At 39.0% G+C, this 9,627-nt stretch overlaps 1 long non-coding RNA gene across 2 annotated transcripts; it reads left to right on the plus strand.

The window, feature by feature from the left end:
• Positions 1-638: 638 nt before the first annotated feature.
• Positions 639-9,405, plus strand: LOC145657430 (uncharacterized). Of its 2 annotated transcripts, none has more exons than XR_014123077.1 (3): positions 639-806; positions 2,555-2,725; positions 8,834-9,405. It is a non-coding gene; the product is annotated as an uncharacterized LOC145657430 (long non-coding RNA). The 2 variants fall into 2 exon arrangements; XR_014123078.1 differs by lacking the exon at positions 8,834-9,405 and adding an exon at positions 5,434-5,595.
• The last annotated feature ends 222 nt before the right edge of the window (positions 9,406-9,627 follow it).

The following is a 9,627-nucleotide window of genomic DNA, read 5'->3' on the forward strand; positions in this document are numbered from 1 at the left end:
AACTCAGGACCTCACTGGGAAAAGCAAAGGCAGAGGAGAATGTTTCATGATCAGTGACTCATAGTGTGAGCACAGGAATGTAAACACTAGTAAAAGATTATGCTGTCTGCATTCTGTCCAATCAATACTGCAGTGTTCATTCCTCCATAATCACTACTGCGGTGTTTATTCATCCATAATCACTAATGCAGTGTTTATTCCTCCATAATCACTACTCTGCCTGTCTTCCAACAATATTTTCTGTTTGTATATTAGTGTGTTTGTATTTGTGAAACATTGAATGAGATGTGTGTTGTTCTGTTTGCTGTTATAGTGTTAGGGGTGGGATATTTTGATATTTGGACTCTGATTATGGTAACTGCCATTCACTGACTTATGAATCAACCATCCATTATTTGTTCATCTGTTTTAGGTTGCTAATGAATGTTATTTGTCATGTCTTTTTCCATTTTGTCTTTGATGAAGACACAGTAGTGTTGAAATGTTACTGTGTTTGTAAAATTAAAAGGCTGAAAATGTATCAGTGTGTTCCAGACCTTTCAAGCCCTTCTTTAAATTTTTATTAGCAGTTCAGATCTTTTAATTCATCATCCTCTGACTGAACTACATTATTTACTGTATTTACTCTTTTACAGACTATCTGGCTGTGGTCTCAATAAAGGGTCTTGCAAATCTCTCACATCAGCTCTAAAAACAGAAAACTCACTGAGAGAGCTGGAGATGAATAATAATGACCTGCAGAATTCAGGAGTGGAGCAGCTCTGTGCTGGACTGGAAAGTTCACACTATAAACTGGAGATTCTCAGGTGAGTTTCTGTGACTATTTTTGAATGTAAATAAAGAGGCATTTATCTGGTCAGTGTCAACTCCCTTATAGTACAGTATTAAACAAACATTGCCAGGCAAGGCAATGCAAGGAAATTTACACTTTTATATTATAAAGTTCTCTTCTTTAAATATTTCTAAATATAGCTTTCTATTGAAACCTCACTGCATTTCATTAAATGACCACACTGTGGAGACAAAGAGTTACATCTGTCATGCATGAGCAGATATTCAAGTCTAGAAGAGAAACATAACATTGTAAAGAGAAGACACAAATGAGTCCTTGTCCACATGTACAGGTGTATTTATTACAATGCTGCTTCAACTAGGCGCTTTGGCATTTTGTCCACAAGCTGCATTTTTGGTCACCTGAGAGCAGAAATTTAGCAAAATGTATTTTACAATCACACATGATTCCATTGTGTTTTTGGGTGGGAGACCCCATTCTCATTATGATTTATACCACGTGTTCAACACATGTTGAGGTGAGCTGAACTGATAGCCGTGCTGGAGGAAAGAACTCCACTGAAAGAATCTCACTGTAGCTCCACAGCTCTGCTGTAGTGTCGGCTGTGTCCACTCTCACTGTAGCCCCACAGCCCTGCTGTAGTCCCAGCTCTGTCCACTCTCACTGTAGCCCCACAGCTCTGCTGTAGTGTCAGCTGTGTCCACTCTCACTGTAGCCCCACAGGTCTGCTGTAGTGTCAGCTGTGTCCACTCTCACTGTAGCCCCACAGCTCTGCTGTAGTGTCAGCTGTGTCCACTCTCACTGTAGCCCCACAGCTCTGCTGTAGTGTCAGCTGTGTCCACTCTCACTGTAGCCCCACAGCTCTGCTGTAGTGGAGAGAAGTGAGAAGTGAGTCGAAGTTCTGATCCAACTGAAACAACATGTGAACCGTCCTCTTCTCCCCAGTATTTTACTGCACACATACAGTCCATGAAGGACAAACTCCAGAGACACATTTCATGTCAACAGCCGACATGAGATTGTTGCCTAACAAACACTTAACTGGCCGATTGTGTCTGAGTCACACACACACCTGACTGACTGATGGGGTCTGCCTCACACATACCTGACTGACTGATGGGGTCCATGACTCAACTATTGTGCCTCCGGGATTCTCGGTGCACCACAGAGACAGAACTCAGGACCTCACTGGGAAAAGCAAAGGCAGAGGAGAATGTTTCATGATCAGTGACTCATAGTGTGAGCACAGGAATGTAAACACTAGTAAAAGATTATGCTGTCTGCATTCTGTCCAATCCTCCATAATCACTACTGCGGTGTTTATTCATCCATAATCACTAATGCAGTGTTTATTCCTCCATAATCACTACTCTGCCTGTCTTCCAACAATATTTTCTGTTTGTATATTAGTGTGTTTGTATTTGTGAAACATTGAATGAGATGTGTGTTGTTCTGTTTCCTGTTATGGTGTTAGGGGTGGGATATTTTGATATTCGGACTCTGATTATGGTAACTGCCATTCACTGACTTATGAATCAACCATCCATTATTTGGTCACCTGTCTTAGGTTGCTAATGAATGTTATTTGTCATGTTGTCATTTCATGACAATGTTATTTGTCATGAAATTAAAAATCTGAAAATGTATCAGTGTGTTCCAGACCTTTCAAACTCTTCTTTACATTTTTATTAGCAGTTCAGATCTTTTAATTCATCATCCTCTGACTGAACTACATTATTTATTGTATTTACTCATTTACAGACTATCTGGCTGTGGTCTCAATGAAGAGTCTTGCAAATCTCTCACATCAGTTCTACAAACAGAAAACTCACTGAGAGAGCTGGAGATGAATAATAATGACCTGCAGAATTCAGGAGTGGAGCAGCTCTGTGCTGGACTGAAGAGTTCACACTGTAAACTGGAGATTCTCAGGTGAGTTTCTGTGACTATTTTTGAATGTAAATAAAGAGGCATTTTAAAAAGGTCAGTGTCAACTCCCTTATAGTACAGTATTAAACAAACATTGCCAGACAAGGCAATGCAAGGAAATATACATTTTTATATTATATTATAAAGTTCTCTTCTCTAAATATAGTTTTCTGTTGAAACCTCACTGCATTTCATTAAATGACCACACTGTGGAGACAAAGAGTTACATTTGTGATGCATAAGCAGATATTCAAGTCTAGAAGAGAAATATAACATTGTAAAGAGAAGACACCAATGAGTCCTTGTCCACGTGTGCAGGTGTATTTATTACAATGCTGCTTCAACTAGGTGCTTTGGCATTTTGTCCACAAGCTGCATTTTTGGTCACCTGAGCGCAGAAATTTAGCAAAATGTCTTACAGGATGAATATATTCAGAAACTCCCAACAATAGTGTTGTAAAATGAAGTGTTCTAATGTAAGATTTTCACTGAGTGATTTTATCTAGTTTATGTATGGAAACACTGTAAACATCAGTCATTCTAATCTCTCTGCAAATACAAGCCCTTAAAATCTTAATTAAAACATTTAAAGCTGAACTATTGAGGTTCTAGACACATTACAGGACTCTTCTACAAGCACACATGATTCCCTTGTGTTTTTGGGTGGGATATTGTCTAAGTGTGTGTGTGTGTGTGTGTGTGTGTGTGTGTGTGTGTGTGTGTGTGGTACCTAGCATGTGTGGTGTTTTGTAATTACATCAGAACTTCAGACATTTCTGACATTTCTGCATCCATAATTCATTATTTGATACTACAGAATGTAGATACATCAAGAATTATCACCACTTGTAAAATTATAACCACAGGGAGACTTATAACTACTTGTAGTATTAGAACTAAACATAGAATTATAACCACTTGTAGAATTATAACTAAACATAGAATTATAAACACAGACAATTTTTGGAATCTTGAAATACAACCTTTATCAAGGGTATGAATCAAAGAATGGAAGATACTTGTAAGTGATATAAAATATTAAGTGCTGGACAGAAATGAACCTTTCTCAGATAATAATATTTATGTTTATGTAACCCACACCCTTGATTTATTGGTGATGATTCATTCAAAATGTAATCTTATGGGTTAATGAATGACTCCCTTACTGACTTCATGTGATTGTCATAATCTGATAAGGAATTAAACAGTATGTATGTAGTTTATTATACACTTAACTTGTGTACCCTGAAATTCCTCTGTGCTGTAAGGCCATTTTAGTGTGTCACCACAAGATGTTCACTGGTCCCATCTGTCCCCCCAGTAAATAGGTTCTGCAGGCCTCAACTGGACATTTGGTGCTGAAATTATTTGCCAGCAAACAAGCCAGAGCTCACACTATTTAGTTCAAGATCAGTATAACAACTGTTCATACACAGTAAACTAGACCTCACACTGTTTAGTTCAGGGCCAATATAACTACTGTTTATACACAGTAAACCAGACCTCACACTGTTTAGTTCACGGCCAATATGACTACTGTATATACACAGTAAACCAGACCTCACACTGTTTAGTTCACGGCCAATATAATTACTGTTTATACACAGTAAACCAGACCTCACACTGTTTAGTTCAGGACCAATATGACTACTGTTTATACACAGTAAACCAGACCTCACACTGTTTAGTTCACGGCCAATATAATTACTGTATATACACAGTAAACCAGACCTCACACTGTTTAGTTCAGGGCCAATATGACTACTGTTTATACACAGTAGACCAGACCTCACACTGTTTAGTTCAGGGCCAATATAATTACTGTTTATACACAGTAAACCAGACCTCACACTGTTTAGTTCAGTGCCAATATGACTACTGTATATACACAGTAAACCAGACCTCACACTGTTTAGTTCACAGCCAATATAATTACTGTATATACACAGTAAACCAGACATCACACTGTTTAGTTCAGGACCATTATAACTAGTGTTTATACACAGTAAACCAGACCTCACACTGTTTAGTTCAGAGCCAATATGACTACTGTTTGAAATCTTATTTATTACACAGATTGACACAAATATGTTTCATTTACTGTTTATAATGCTTCACCTCGATTGAAACGTGTGTGTGTGTGTGTGAGGGAGAGACAGAACTATTATTTGTTTGTGTGTGTGTGTGTGTGTGTGAGAGATGGGGAGAGAGAGAGACAGAACTATTATCTACGTGTTTGAGAGAGAAAGAGAACTATTATCTGTGTGTGTGTGTGTGTGTGTGTGTGTGTGTGTGTGTCTGAAATAGAGAGTGAGAGACAGTCAGAGAGAGACAGACAGATCTATTATTTGTGTGTATGTGAGAGAGAGAGAACTTTTATCTGTGTGTGTGCGTGAGAGCAAGAGAACTATTATTTGTGTGTGTGTGTGTGTGTGTGTGTGTGTGTGTGTGTGTGTGAGAGAGAGAGAGAGAGAGAGAGAGAGAGAGAGAGAGAGAGAGAGAGAGAGAGAGATCTATTATTTGTAAGTGTGAGACGGAACTATTATCTGTGAGTTTGTGTGTGTGAAATAGAGAGAGAGAGAGAGACAGACAGATCTATTTGTGTGTGTTAGAGAGGCAGAACTATTATCTGTGTGTGACCACCACTGATAGAATGTGCTCCTCACTGGACCCCTTGCTGTGCTCCTTGTCTTTCTGCTTCCTCCATACAGGAGAACAAACACTGACCACAGAAAATACTTAAAACCACAAGATGTCTGGAGGGCTCAGAAGTTCAGAAACAATAGTGAAGGTGTTTTGCAGGGAAATTATATAAAATACAAATAGTGGGAGAGTCAAGGCACTGCTCTGTTAAAAAAAAAAAAAAGAAATGTGTAAAACTCTTATTTAATGCATTGTTCATAGCAACACTCTAATACAATGGTTATGCTAGTTTTAATGTGTCCAAGCTACATCCCACACAATATAGTAACATGGCCGTCTTTAGGGTTCACAAATTATGAAGAAAATCATCAGTTTTATCTTACAGTGTTTGGAGTGTTGGAGGCAGCCATCTTCAGTTGCTGGTTATTTCAGCTGCAGATGATTAGAGAGAGATACCAACCTTTATACATCTCTGTTATGTGCCAGTGTAGGGGGAGAGACCACAACAGACACTTTATTCTGAGCACAAACCACTATTACTAAAAAGTAATAGAGATCTACAAACATGCCATCTGTCTCTATGGGGAGTATAAGCCAGAATAAAAACCAAACCCAACACTTGCTCCACCCCAAACCTGTCTTCATTAAACATAAACCAGAAGAGGGAAAAGAAAATACAGTAGTGGATGTAACAAGCTCAAATCCACTCAGTGAATGTACAGTAATCTTCTACACCCAAGATATTTTATGTTGATACACACAGCCACACAATAGACTACACTACCCAACACTGGCACAATGACCTGGGGGAGTTGTTCTAGGACCGAGCCAACTCTGGAAACTGAAGGTACAAATCTGTGTTCTATTAGCATGCCTGTGTTCAGTCTGTCTATTAAATCTAATCAGGCTGCAGTTATGGAGTGTTTGTAGTTTCACTGTAACTGTAGTGTGGTAGCAGCAGGGTGTGTTTGGGTGTGTGTAGGGCACCAGAATGGTCAGAAACAGTATAACACCATTATATGTAGTGAAGATAATGTTCCTAATATTTTTCTCAACTAAAACTGGGAGCACACGAAACAGCAGAAAACAGTTTGGTATAGAAATACAGTAATAACCTTGTGATTGTTGCCCTTGTTTTTAGGAAGTCTATGTTGACGTATTAAAAAATGTCAAAAGGTACAATAAAAACAGTCCACACATTTTTTAAATTGTACCATTTGAAAAAAAAATAAAGGTAGTAATAACATGAATATCCAAGAAGCACTTGTATCCAGCAGTAACAGGAATATGAGTGAGAAGGTTCTCATTTTGAGTGACAGTAATTTGATCCAATCACATATGTGGTAGGACGGCCGGGGCGGCAGATTGTTGAATGACGTCATTACAGTGGCCAATAGCATCAGAGGAGCTGTTTTAACTTACTGAGGTGAAGAGAACTGTAGTGGATCATGAAAATGACAGAAAATCTCAAACTGGAATTGGAGGATATTTGCTGCTATGGTGATTTCCAAGAGAAAAGGAAAATACCAGAAAGGGACAGACAAAAAGTAAAAGTAGATGGACTAAGGCAGACAGACAAAGCCTGTATGAGTTTTTCACTGAATCTCTGATCGTCATTCATGGATAACAGCTAACTAGCTAATGTTAGCAAAGAAAGTCTAGCTATGTTGATTTGTTTAGTTGTTTACTGTTCAGCACAGATATCTAACCAGCTAACAGTCTCAACAATTTGACCAAACCGTCAATAAGCAAGATTGGAAGTCTTGTCTTTGCAACAATCAAGTTACAGTCTTTAGGAGAAATGCGGTTGGATGTTCACGTAGTTGAGAGCAGGAGGGAGGAGGGTGAGGGTGTGACGGGAGATTTGACGGGGATGTGATTTATAACATCTGGTGTTCATGAAGTACAGCTGTGTATTAATCAGTCAGGTCACCTACATCAGTTTAAACACATTTAAACCTTGTAGCTAGGTTACAGGTGGTTACTAGGTTACAGGTGGTCACTAGGTTACAACCGCGATCACGCTATCCGCGCTTTAGCGATTCACGGTCAAGTCATCCGCGCTTTAAATTAATGCGCCTATATGCGTGATTTTACGGTATTTCGCTGCTCACCGCAATCTAACTCTTCCTAAGCAAAGAAACAGACTTGCGTATTTTAAAAAGCTTTGATGGACATGCACGTTTACTACATTTAAAAGTACAAAATACAGTTTACTTGATTGAACTACTTTAATTGCATAATTAGATTAAACACAATTGGTAATATATTTACACAGCTTAATAAGCATTGTGGAAAATGCTTTTTCTACATAATGTTTCTCAGAAGGTTATTATAGATCTTGACTGCCAGCTGAAACAGGGGTTATCACTAGTGAAATGTGGCAAATGTGCAGGGCAGGGGAACTCCAGGGCTGAAATATTCCACTGCCAATTGAATGGTGGCCCTTGGCCATCACCAGATCATTAATAAATCTGTATTGAAGTTTTACATATTTTTATGAATTTTAACAAAATGCAAAAACAGTTCCACTACCACATGTGAGTAGAAGCCCTTGACTATTAGCAGAGTAAGTTTGGACACTCACTGTACAATGTTCATAAATCCATATTAAAGTCAAACTACCTTTAGGTGAAATAATGCACTCATTTTGTATAGACTGAATTTGCAGAGTATCAGCAGAGTAAGTTTGGACAGATTTCACTCTACTATTTTTCATAAACTCCTATTAAAATAATAATACCTTTGGGTGAATTCATGTTTCATTCAGGTTGATTTTGGATATCTATTTCTCAGAAATGTCCTATAAAGCCAAGACAGTTCCATGACCACATAAGAGTACATTTATATTTACTTTTACAGCATTTGGCAGATGCTTTTATCCAGAGTGACTTACATTGTAATATTTAGTGTATCTACTGTAGACTATATTGTATTGTCAGTTGTATCTACTTGCAGTCTAGCTATCTGTAATCTTGAGGACACTTGTGAAAGTCTGGCATCAGCTTTGCAACTTCCAAAAAAAGTATGCATCACTTAGGATTCTTAGACTTTATCTCTGAGTCACAGGTCCAGAAATGTGACAGTGTTTTTACTCCTGTTATCACAGCCAGATGTAGAATTCTGCCAAGATTTTACTGGCATCATCTCATACAGTCTGACATGTAACAGACTAATAAGACCACTGAAATCACACAGTGTAAGTCCAGCTTTGGGGTTCTTCTGATGTAGGTTAATAGTGCACTAGAGTTCTGAAGGGCTGAATAAAAATAAGAGCAAAAATAAACACAGACAGCAGCGATCTGGAGAAGAGTGAACAAAACCATCTGCCATGGAGGACGCCGGAGAGAGATGAGAGTGGAGGAACCTCCACTACAGTTACCAGCCTCTCTAGCTGCCCCATGCAGGCTGCTCTGGAAGTGCATCTCACTCTCTGTCTCTCTCTACCTGTTTCCCTCCTTTCTGCAGACTGTCTGGTTGTTTGGTCACAGAGGAAGGCTGTTCTTCTCTGGCTTCAGCTCTGAGGTCAAACCCCTCCCACCTGAAAGAACTGGACCTGACGTACAACCACCCAGGAGAGTCAGGAGTGAAGCTGCTCTCTGCTAGACTGGAGGATCCCCACTGCAGACTGGACACTCTCAGGTATGGAACGTTAGTGTGTGCATGCGTATGTGGGTTTGTTTGTGTGTGCTTACGTGTGTGTGGGTGTGTGTGTGTGTGTGTGTGTGTGTGTGTGTGTGTGTGTGTGCGTGCGTATGTGTTTCTGTGTTGGTGTCTGTGTGTGTTTATGAAAGAGTGAGAATGAGAAAATACTGAAAACTGAGTCTTCCATTCCTGAGTAGTGCCGTTCCCATATCATACTGTGGAATTCACTCTCCATCATTCTCCTGTAGGAACTGCTGAGTTTTAGTTGACATGCTACATTTCCTCAGCCTCCTCAGGAAGTACAGATGCTGTTCTGTCAGGAGTTTATAAACTCTGTTCCATTTTTTGAGGTTAGTTGTAATTCATTTATGAACCACAGGGTGTCAGTAGCAGCGAGTCGGTTTATGTGTGTAGCGATCGTAGAGTGAGAGAATACAATTCCAAGAGTTCTAGTTATTGTAGTTATTATAGTTATTGTAGTTATTATAGCCGTGCTAATGCAGTTGTCTGCGTACATCTCATACCTTTTGAAAACATTGTGGTTGTGTGTAGTTTATTGTATTATTATTTGTAATCACAGATCATTATTTGGTGGATAATGTTATTCTCTGTGAAGT

Source organism: Electrophorus electricus, chromosome 1, assembly GCF_041902795.1.
Source record: "Electrophorus electricus isolate QZ-2024a chromosome 1, ASM4190279v1, whole genome shotgun sequence".
Lineage (NCBI taxonomy): Eukaryota > Metazoa > Chordata > Actinopteri > Gymnotiformes > Gymnotidae > Electrophorus > Electrophorus electricus.